Raw genomic sequence first — 8822 nt, forward strand, 5'->3', positions numbered from 1 at the left:
TGCCTGCAGCAGGGAGTCACCCACGACGATCACCTGCCGCTTCTTCCGGGTGCTCCTTTTCTCCTTTGGGGAAGCAGCTTCATGGCATGGACCTGACTGCCTCTCTGTAGACAGCCCCCTAGATGGGCCTTGGTTCATGACCTCCTCTATCTGATCCCCAAGTTCCAAGTCCTCGTACCTGTTGGATGTGGTCACTGGTGGAGGTGAGGTGGGCCGTGGAAGGCTTCTTCCGCCACCTCGAGTAGGGACCCATTTCCATTGTTGATCGTCCCTGGATACTTTTAATTCTGCCCCCTCTGCCCGATGGCAAGAAGGTACTGGATTTACAGACTGAATCGGGGTTTCTCTGAGTGGCTTTCCTGGGAAGACTGCAGAACGCAGCTCCACCAGTCTATTTCTCTTTCACATTCCCTGATGGCCCTCAGCCTTTCTACCTCCTCCTTTAGCTCCACCACCAGGCTGAGCAGGTCGTCCACCTGCTCCCACCTAAGTCAGGGTGTGTTTTCGCCACTCCCCGGTAACATGGAGAGGCTCATGCATTACCCACAGCCAGAAACCTGGACTGCCACATGTTTCTGTGGTGGTTCTGTCTGTGTCACCACAGTCTTCCTGGTGGAAGCTCTCTGCCAAGTGGAGACCATGGCTTCACCTGATCTCCTGCTGCTGGAAGAGTCTGTGGAGAGAATTCTTTTCCACATCTGGGAGGAGACTCCCTGCCTGCACAAACTGCCACGCCACACTCCTGATTGCTCGCGCTCCCTGGGGGCAACTTTTGAATTCCCACCTGCCCTGCTGGCTCTGCTCCCGCTGAGTCAGAGCCACCTCTGGCCAGGAGCTCAGCACTGCCCGCTCTGGGGTCGGCGCTGGGGCTGCCTCTTGTTCTATACACTTTCTCATTTTGCGGCTTTTGCCACAGTTGTTCGCCTCTAGACAAGTTGCTCTGGCACAAGCGTCCGCTCCAGAGCCCTTCCCTTCGATATTACACAGTAAAGATCTAAAGACCACAGACACAAACAGCACAAACACAGTTTCTATCCAGTGGCACGACCTCACGTAGCTGTGCACTCCACTAGTGAGTTCCACTGTCTCAGTTGCCGAATCCCATCCTCGTCGCCAATTAGGTTGCGAATGGGTTTGGGATTCGTCAATAATCACACAAAACAAGGTGGCTATGGCTATTCAGGTGTAAGCACATTAAAGAAGCAAAGTATGGATAATTACTCTTGAGGTAATACTTGGCAGCAGGATGCTGAGACTGAACATTCTCTCGAGTTGGCAGATTAGAGGGTTGCTGACAGGCTCCTAACTCGGTGTGCGTCCCCGCAGAGACAACGTAGGCCTCGGTGTTAGGAGTCTTACCCCCCGTCTCTCTGCACTGTCTTTTTATGCCCAGTGCGTCCTGCCACGTAGGGCCAGTACGTGCCAGCAGGCAGACTAGGGGGGCAGACAAACTCCACCTTCAGTCACATAACCTTCCCTCCTGGTTGTGCAGGCGTGCATACCAGTAAGTGGTCCCAGTCCTCGGTCTGAGGGTCCTGCCTTTCTCATCTTCCTCCCTCTCAGGTGTTTGACCTTCAAACTAGTTTAGAGGATGTTTGCAGTTAAGTTGGCTGCAAGCCCGGTCGAGCAGCCACTTTCAACTGCTTTTGGAGGAGGTCAGCTGTGAGCCTGGCTGAGCAGCCGCCTCTGTGCTCCTTATCGCTCAGCCCAGGCGGGCAAACATCTTTCTCAAGATCTGGATTCTATTTTGCACAATAGTTTTATGACTCTACAGATCATACAAATTTCCACCTCCAATACATGCCACCCTGTGATCTGTAGAGGTCAATCTATTGTAGCGAAGGACCCGAACAGATAACGTCTTCATAGCAGTTTCAACCATACCTCGTGTCAGCATCATTATACAAAGGATACAACACATAATACAGTTGAACATAGCAAATAGAAATAATAGCCCTAATAACGGTTTCTGTCCTCACTTAAAGCATTACAATTCTCCAACCCCCACTTCAAAAGATGGATCAAATCTCTTTTTCGGTATCGGATTCACAAACACTCTGTGTACCGTGTAAGCTGTACTGCTGTACCGATTTACATGCCTCTTTCACTAAATCAAACGGCAAAGGTGTCCACTGATTTGGCTCTCCCAGGGGGCCCCCTATCACAGGAAATGCTGACAACGCTCCTTGCTCCGCTAGTGATAGTCTTATCTCCCTTCAGTGAGTTTGGGGATCACAATCCACTTTTCCCTGCACCACCCTTCCGGGTTTTGTCAAACCCTCAGCAATGTAAGGCTCTTTGGTCTCATTCGCCTTTCCTTCCCCGGCCCCCTTCTCTAAGTTTTCAAGGCGATCCAACAAGTCCTGGACCAAGCCGGGCCATTCCTCAGGCTTACCGGGGGGGTCCGGAAGCGGGGGCAGAGACGACGTAGATGCTGGCGTGGGCAGGGGTGCAGGCGGGGGGGCAGGCACGGGTGTGGGTGAGGGGGTTGGCAATGGATCTCCAAACACCAGCGGTTTTTGGTGACGTGGCGGTCCCGTTCCTGAAGTGCTCACAAAGGCTGCTGTGGCTCCGGCGACCACTTTCCTTTCTGCTTTCATATCGGATAAAGTAGATAGGACCGGCTGCCATGTAGTAGCAAGGTCCCTGGCCTGCTTATCCCCGTCAGCGATATGATCCCAGAGCTGTCGCCCTACGTTCTCCTACATCTCCACATCGAACGCTAGGTGGGGCTCAGCTTTGAACCCGTTCTCTCTGCACCAGATCAAAAGCTTGCAGAGGGTCTGTTCATCATACTTAATTCCTCTCTTAGAGAGAATATGCAGGAGGAGCTTAACAATTGCACTTTCTTCCTTAGTTACTGACTGCCTCATATCCTGCCTCGGCTGCTCACCTCCACCAGGTGACCGTTGCAACGAATCTTCAAATCTTCACGGATTGCCACCCAATCCGTCTCGGACCTCGGTCCTGCTGAGCCATTCCCCAGCCAGGTGCTCCCGTCGGGGTGTCCCTCTTCAAATTCGCTGAAATCGCATCACGTTGGGGTCACCCTCTGCGGGAGGCCAGACACAACTCCTGAAGGCTTCAATATGAGTCAAACAGAAATCACTTTATTTGTGTTACAGCACTCTATTTATCTACTACATTTCTGTTAAGTCATCTAGCCACGCGTACACTTACATTGCGATTGGTTACATACTACTGTCCACGCATCTTCTACCGTACTAGGTTGGCTGTAGATATCGGGGCGCGCGTTTACTTGATTGGCCCGCACACAGTCCTCTATTCTGCACTGATAAGCTTGTTTACAGGTTCTTCCTCTCCTACTTCTCTGTTCTTCCAGCTGGTGACTTTCCCACGATCTTTTCGCCTTGGTCTTAGTCCGGCTCATCTTATCCGTCTTCTATTGGGAAGCCTCCGTTACTCAGATATCCTCCCACATTTGACCCTTTTGTTTTCCATATTCCATGTTAATTCTGAGATGTTTAATCATGTCAAATCACAAAGAAGTGCCTCAATTGAAAAACATTTTCAGTGCACACCAGTAATTGATTTTTTTTTCGTAAAAAGCCACTTTGGTTTTAGAGGCTTGCAGATGAAAGCTGCTTCTAAAACTTTGGAAGAGAAAGAAAGGGAGAGCACCTTTTCAAGCATATGTTGCAATATACATTTGCTGTCCTCTTGATAATAGCTTTCAGTAGGTGAAAAAAGCAGTAGCAGGTAATTCGTAAAACAATTAAAGAAACATGGAGGGAGGTAGCAACACACACATGCTCTTTCTTATCTCCTATAAAGTGTTGATTCCCTTTAATGAATTTGTAATGCAACCAAAAAAAACCCTTCAATTTTCCCATCCACTTAGTGCAGAGTAAGAGAATATTTTTTCTGTAAAGGCTGTTGTATCTTGGACTGGACATGGTCAGAAATGAACTATGGACCTTGTCCATTGCATAGTCATGCCAGGAGAAGCCCGAATTGACAAATTGTCTCAGACAAGCTCAAGAATTGGGTTAAAGGATGAGGGTTGACAAGGTGGTTGTTCTGGCACAAGGGTGCTTTTATCTGCAGATCAAGGATAAAGTGTACCTGTGCAGAAGGCAGTTGTTTGTGATGGCCAGGCTGTGACTGTGAAAGAAGCTTGTGAGTTCATCTCAGGTTTCACCAGCTCCAATTGCAAGTGAAGAACACCTTTCTTTGACCTTGCCATTTCTTAGGGAGTGTGTAAGATTCTCCCCCTCTCTCAAAGTGCACCGCTCCATGGATAAAGGATAAGTAGACCAACGTGTGATAGATGCCCGTGACATTGCTCAACGCATGACTGAATAGCAAGCTTACTCTGTCCTCACTGGAGTCCTATGTGGCCACAGAAGAAAAGCAGGCCACATGATGGCACTGATGCGCTGAGTGCAATAGTGTGCAGTGGGACATCACCAGCATAGATGTGATGCTCAGAGATGCTTGCTTTTTCAAGGAAGCCTGAAACTTGCCTCCAAAAGTCTTGGTAGGGCTTTTAAAACCATGTAAAAGTGCAATTTCAAAATTCCGCTCATGCCCTAGAAGCACAAGTGGGGTTTTGCAACTGGCTTGCAACACGCTCCTCTTCCTGTTGCAGTATGGTGCCTCTCTTTGAAGAAATGTGGGGGGTTTTTTCTTTTTTTTTTCTTTCTTCCCCAAAACATCCTTCTGTTGTGTGGGATTGCATGCATGTGCTTGGCAGGTGCGCGGGGCCATGAATGCCCAGTGAAGTGCTGAAGTGCGCACTGTGGGGAACACTCTGATGCTGGGTCATGTCCGGACAGGCTACAAAACCTCATGCTCCTTTTTTTTTCCTCCTCTATGTCCTGTTTTTGTAGCATTTCAACTGAAGCAGAACGGAGGCCCCAGCTCAACTAGTTGCAGATGTGATCAGACCAGCTGCAGTGCACGTGCACGTGCACGTGCACGACAGAGGAAAGGGTGCCACTTAAGTTGGCGAGCAGGCACCCATGTGGCGCATGTGGTGGACTGCCATGCTTACTAGTCCCGTATCTGCCATGTTAATTGTGGGCATAAACAGCACGCTGTGCCAAGTGTGTCACAAGATTATTATAAATATCGTGATGCTAGCAAGGGTTTCAAATTATGCTTCACTTTTAATTTTATGCACCTTTGCCTTGCCCACAATTCTTTGAGTATATTTATGAAAATACAAACACGTGTACCCAAGCAAGAAAAGCAATCAAGTTGTAAAGGAGACCCATCAGAACCATCTATCCAGAAGTTTACAGCCCCATGTGAATTGCCTTCATTTTAAGAGTACTTTTTATTTGCTTATTTATTGTCTGGACCTTTGCTGGGATTAGGGTAAGCCATTATGACCCAGCGATTAACCTTTAATGAAACAGAAGTGCTGACATAACTGCAATGCCTTGTGTGAGCATGATGGGTGATGACGGGTAATAGTGATGAAGGCCTTTATGGACAACCTGACCCCACCTCCCTTCCAGGGGACAGCTCATCAAAGCCATTTTCCAAAGGCTCTGCTCTTGGTGACTCATGATGGAGCTCCTTGTTCATGGAGGGATGCGTACACTGAATATTGGCTCAGGGTGAAGAACATGAAGCCCGGTGCTTTGGAGCAGTGTTTATACTTAGTATTATCAACATCATCAATATAATTTTCAGTTGTTTGCTCATAACTCTTCTCGAGTGTGTTTTGTTTCCTTGTGTGTCTGTTAAAATAGTCCATTCCCCCCTTCTATTGTTTAAGATTGTTACAGTAAAAACCCCTTAGCCACCTAAGAGTTTAGAAGATGAGAGAGTAGTACTTTCTCATTTTTAAATAGGAACCCCTCTTAGACAGGCCAGAAGTAAAATTTGCTGAAATTAAAAAGCTGGCTGGGGAGCTGTTGCAGTTTGAAGCGGGGGTGGGGGAAGAGATATCAAATACTATGGTAGCTATAGGCCTGACTCCGGCAGTATCGGATTCATGAACATTCTGTCGACTGTAGGTCCGATCACGTTCAAAACAGCGAATCGAGTTCACAAATAGTATGATCAACTATAGGCCCAACTCTGGCAGTATCGGATGTCAGTACAGGAAATTCTCTACTACAGCATGGGATTCTTAGCTATGTCTGATGCACAAATACGCAATCATCACTCACCCCAGAAGATGGGAGAGGGCTCTCAGTCTCGAGGAATCTCCTCAGGCGGCGTCCCGACCTGAGAGGAGGAAAGGGATTCAGCCTGTCAACCAATCCCAGAAGTTACGATGGAGTCTTCCCTCCTCCACTCTCCTCTCCTTAGTTCACCTTTTATATATATTTTTTCACATTTAGGTGGAGCTTGAGTGATTGTAGTCGTACTTACTTTTGTTATTGATTGGTGAAAAAGTCTCTTGCTTTCATTTAAAGGTACAGTCTTGTACAGTCTTGTGTTGCCTAGGGAACTGTGGAGGAGCAGAGTCAGTGCATAACAGACCATCTTGGAAGTGGCAGCTGTGTATCGCAATTAAAAGCAATTAAAATCTTCTATAGTCAGAGAAACACAGCTTTCATTGTGTTTTAGGCTCTCTGAGTCATGTGCTCAATGGATGATAGATCAATGCTTAATCAAGCCTGGACAGGGTAAACTACAAAAGGCAATTTGATGGATGGAAGCCAAAATGTCTTTCAAAAATATAGTTCCTCTACATTCAAAAATAATAAAATATTCTACCAGGATCTGCAATCCAGGATAAAATTGCCAAGTTAAAGATGACATAGTTTAATTTAAGGTTATATTCTATCATGTAGTCAATGAAGAGAATAGTTAAATGCAAACAAAAGATCACGGAGTGGACAATGTCATACTCAAGTAGTGACTGAGCCCTTCAGAAAAGTCAAATCCTTTGGTAAATTAAAGAAAGGGATAGCATCTGATCATATTCCTGCTCTAAACTGACTCTAACTATGTACAGCAGTCTGGATCTTTGGGGATGGTGTCCAGAAGGAAGAAGGGAGTTCTGGCTCTGTAAATGTCAAACTTTTAGTGCCATGATTTCCTCCTTTCTTGGCCTCCTTCTACTTAACTGACTTATTTTCCTTTCATTTAATTTTTGAGAAACCACTCATATGATATGCCTATGCTCTTCGCCTTTAGATTTTTTTTTTTCCAGTTACTAACAACCTATTTTTCTACAAGGCAAGGACCTGCATTTACACTTGGAAATGGAGTCAGTTTGCAGTGACCAGACTTGTACATTTGATTGGCTTTCCTTTCTTTCAGTCCTGTGTGTGCACTTCTGGTTTTGGACTAGACTCTTTTATATTAAGTGTTTTCTCACAAAGTTAGGCACTATGGTCTTGACTATGTTGTTAGACATAGAAATAAGTAATATACAATAACTAATGAACAATCTACTTTTATAGCAGCAAAAGTGAATTTCAGTGATGATGACTACAGTTAGAGGCTTAAGAGAGTCCATAGTCCAGTGAGTAGCTATCTGATAGCAACATTTCATGATCAACATCCATAGAGCAGAGCAGTTTCAAGACACCCAGGTAACTTCCGTGTTTTCTTTTCCTAAATATTTCTTCGAGTTGCTGAATGCTGGTAGTCTAGCACTGAAAAGTGTGTTGTTGTTGTTTGTTTGTTTTTAACCTCCTTTGCACATAGCTTGGAAGTATTCACTATCAGGTTTTGCAATTACAGGTTCACCTCCACGAACACCAAAGAGTGTAGAGACTTAAGTCTGGACCAGTTACTGGTGAGACTCCTTTGTGTGTATGTGTGTGTCTATGTGTGGGGCAGCTGACACCAAGGGCTGGTGACTGATAAATCATTTCACACAGAACCACAGAATCACAGAATGGTTAAGGTTGGAAGGGACCTCTAGAGATCATCTAGTCCAACCCCCCTGCTCCAGCAGGGACACCTAGAGCACATGGCACAGGGTGGCATCCAGGCGGGTTTTGAAGATCTCCAGAGAAGGAGACTCCACAACCTCTCTGGGCAGCCTGTTCCAGGGCTCTGTCACCCTCACAGGAAAGAAATTCTTCCTCATATGGAGGTGGAACTTCCTGTGTTTTAATTTTACCCATTACCCCTTGTCCTGTCACTGGCCACCACGGAGAAGAGCCTGGCCCCATCCTCCCTACAGTCACCCCTCAGGTACTTGAACATGTTGATCAAATCTCCCCTCAGTCTTCTCTTCTCCAGGTTAAACAGGCCCAGCTTGCTTAGTCTTTTCTCATATGACAAATGCTCCAGTCCCTTAATTATCTTCATGGCTCTCCGCTGGAACTTCTCTAGAAGCTCCATGTCCCTCTTGTCCTGGGGAGCCCAGAACTGCACACAGTACTCCAGGTGCGGCCTCACCAGAGCTGAGGAGAGGGGAAGGATCCCCTCCCTTGACCTGCTGGCAACACTCCTCCTGATGCAGACCAGGATCCCATTGGCCTTCTTGGCAAACAGGGCACACTGCTGCCTCATGGTTAACTTGTTGTCCACCAGGACTCCCAAATCCCTCTCCATGGAGCTGCTTTCCAGCAGGTCAACCCCTAATCTGTCCTGGTACCTGGGGTTATTCCTCCCCAGGTGCAGGACCCTGCACGTGTTCTTGTTGAACCTCATGAGGTTCCTCTCTGCCCAACTCTCCAACCTCTCCAGGTCTCTCTCAATGGCAGCACAGCCCTCGGGAGTGTCAGCCACTCCTCCCAGGTTGGTGTCATCTGCAAACTTGCTCAGGGTGCCCTCTGTGCCCTCATCCAAGTCATTGATGAACACATTGAAGAGCACCGGGCCCAGTACTGACCCCTGGGGGACACCACAGGCCACAGGCCTCCAACCAGACTCAGCCC

The sequence above is a fragment of the Tinamus guttatus genome, unplaced genomic scaffold, assembly GCF_059628265.1.
Source record: "Tinamus guttatus ecotype Peru unplaced genomic scaffold, ASM5962826v1 Tinamus_guttatus_pri_ptg000270l, whole genome shotgun sequence".
NCBI classification, from domain to species: domain Eukaryota; kingdom Metazoa; phylum Chordata; class Aves; order Tinamiformes; family Tinamidae; genus Tinamus; species Tinamus guttatus.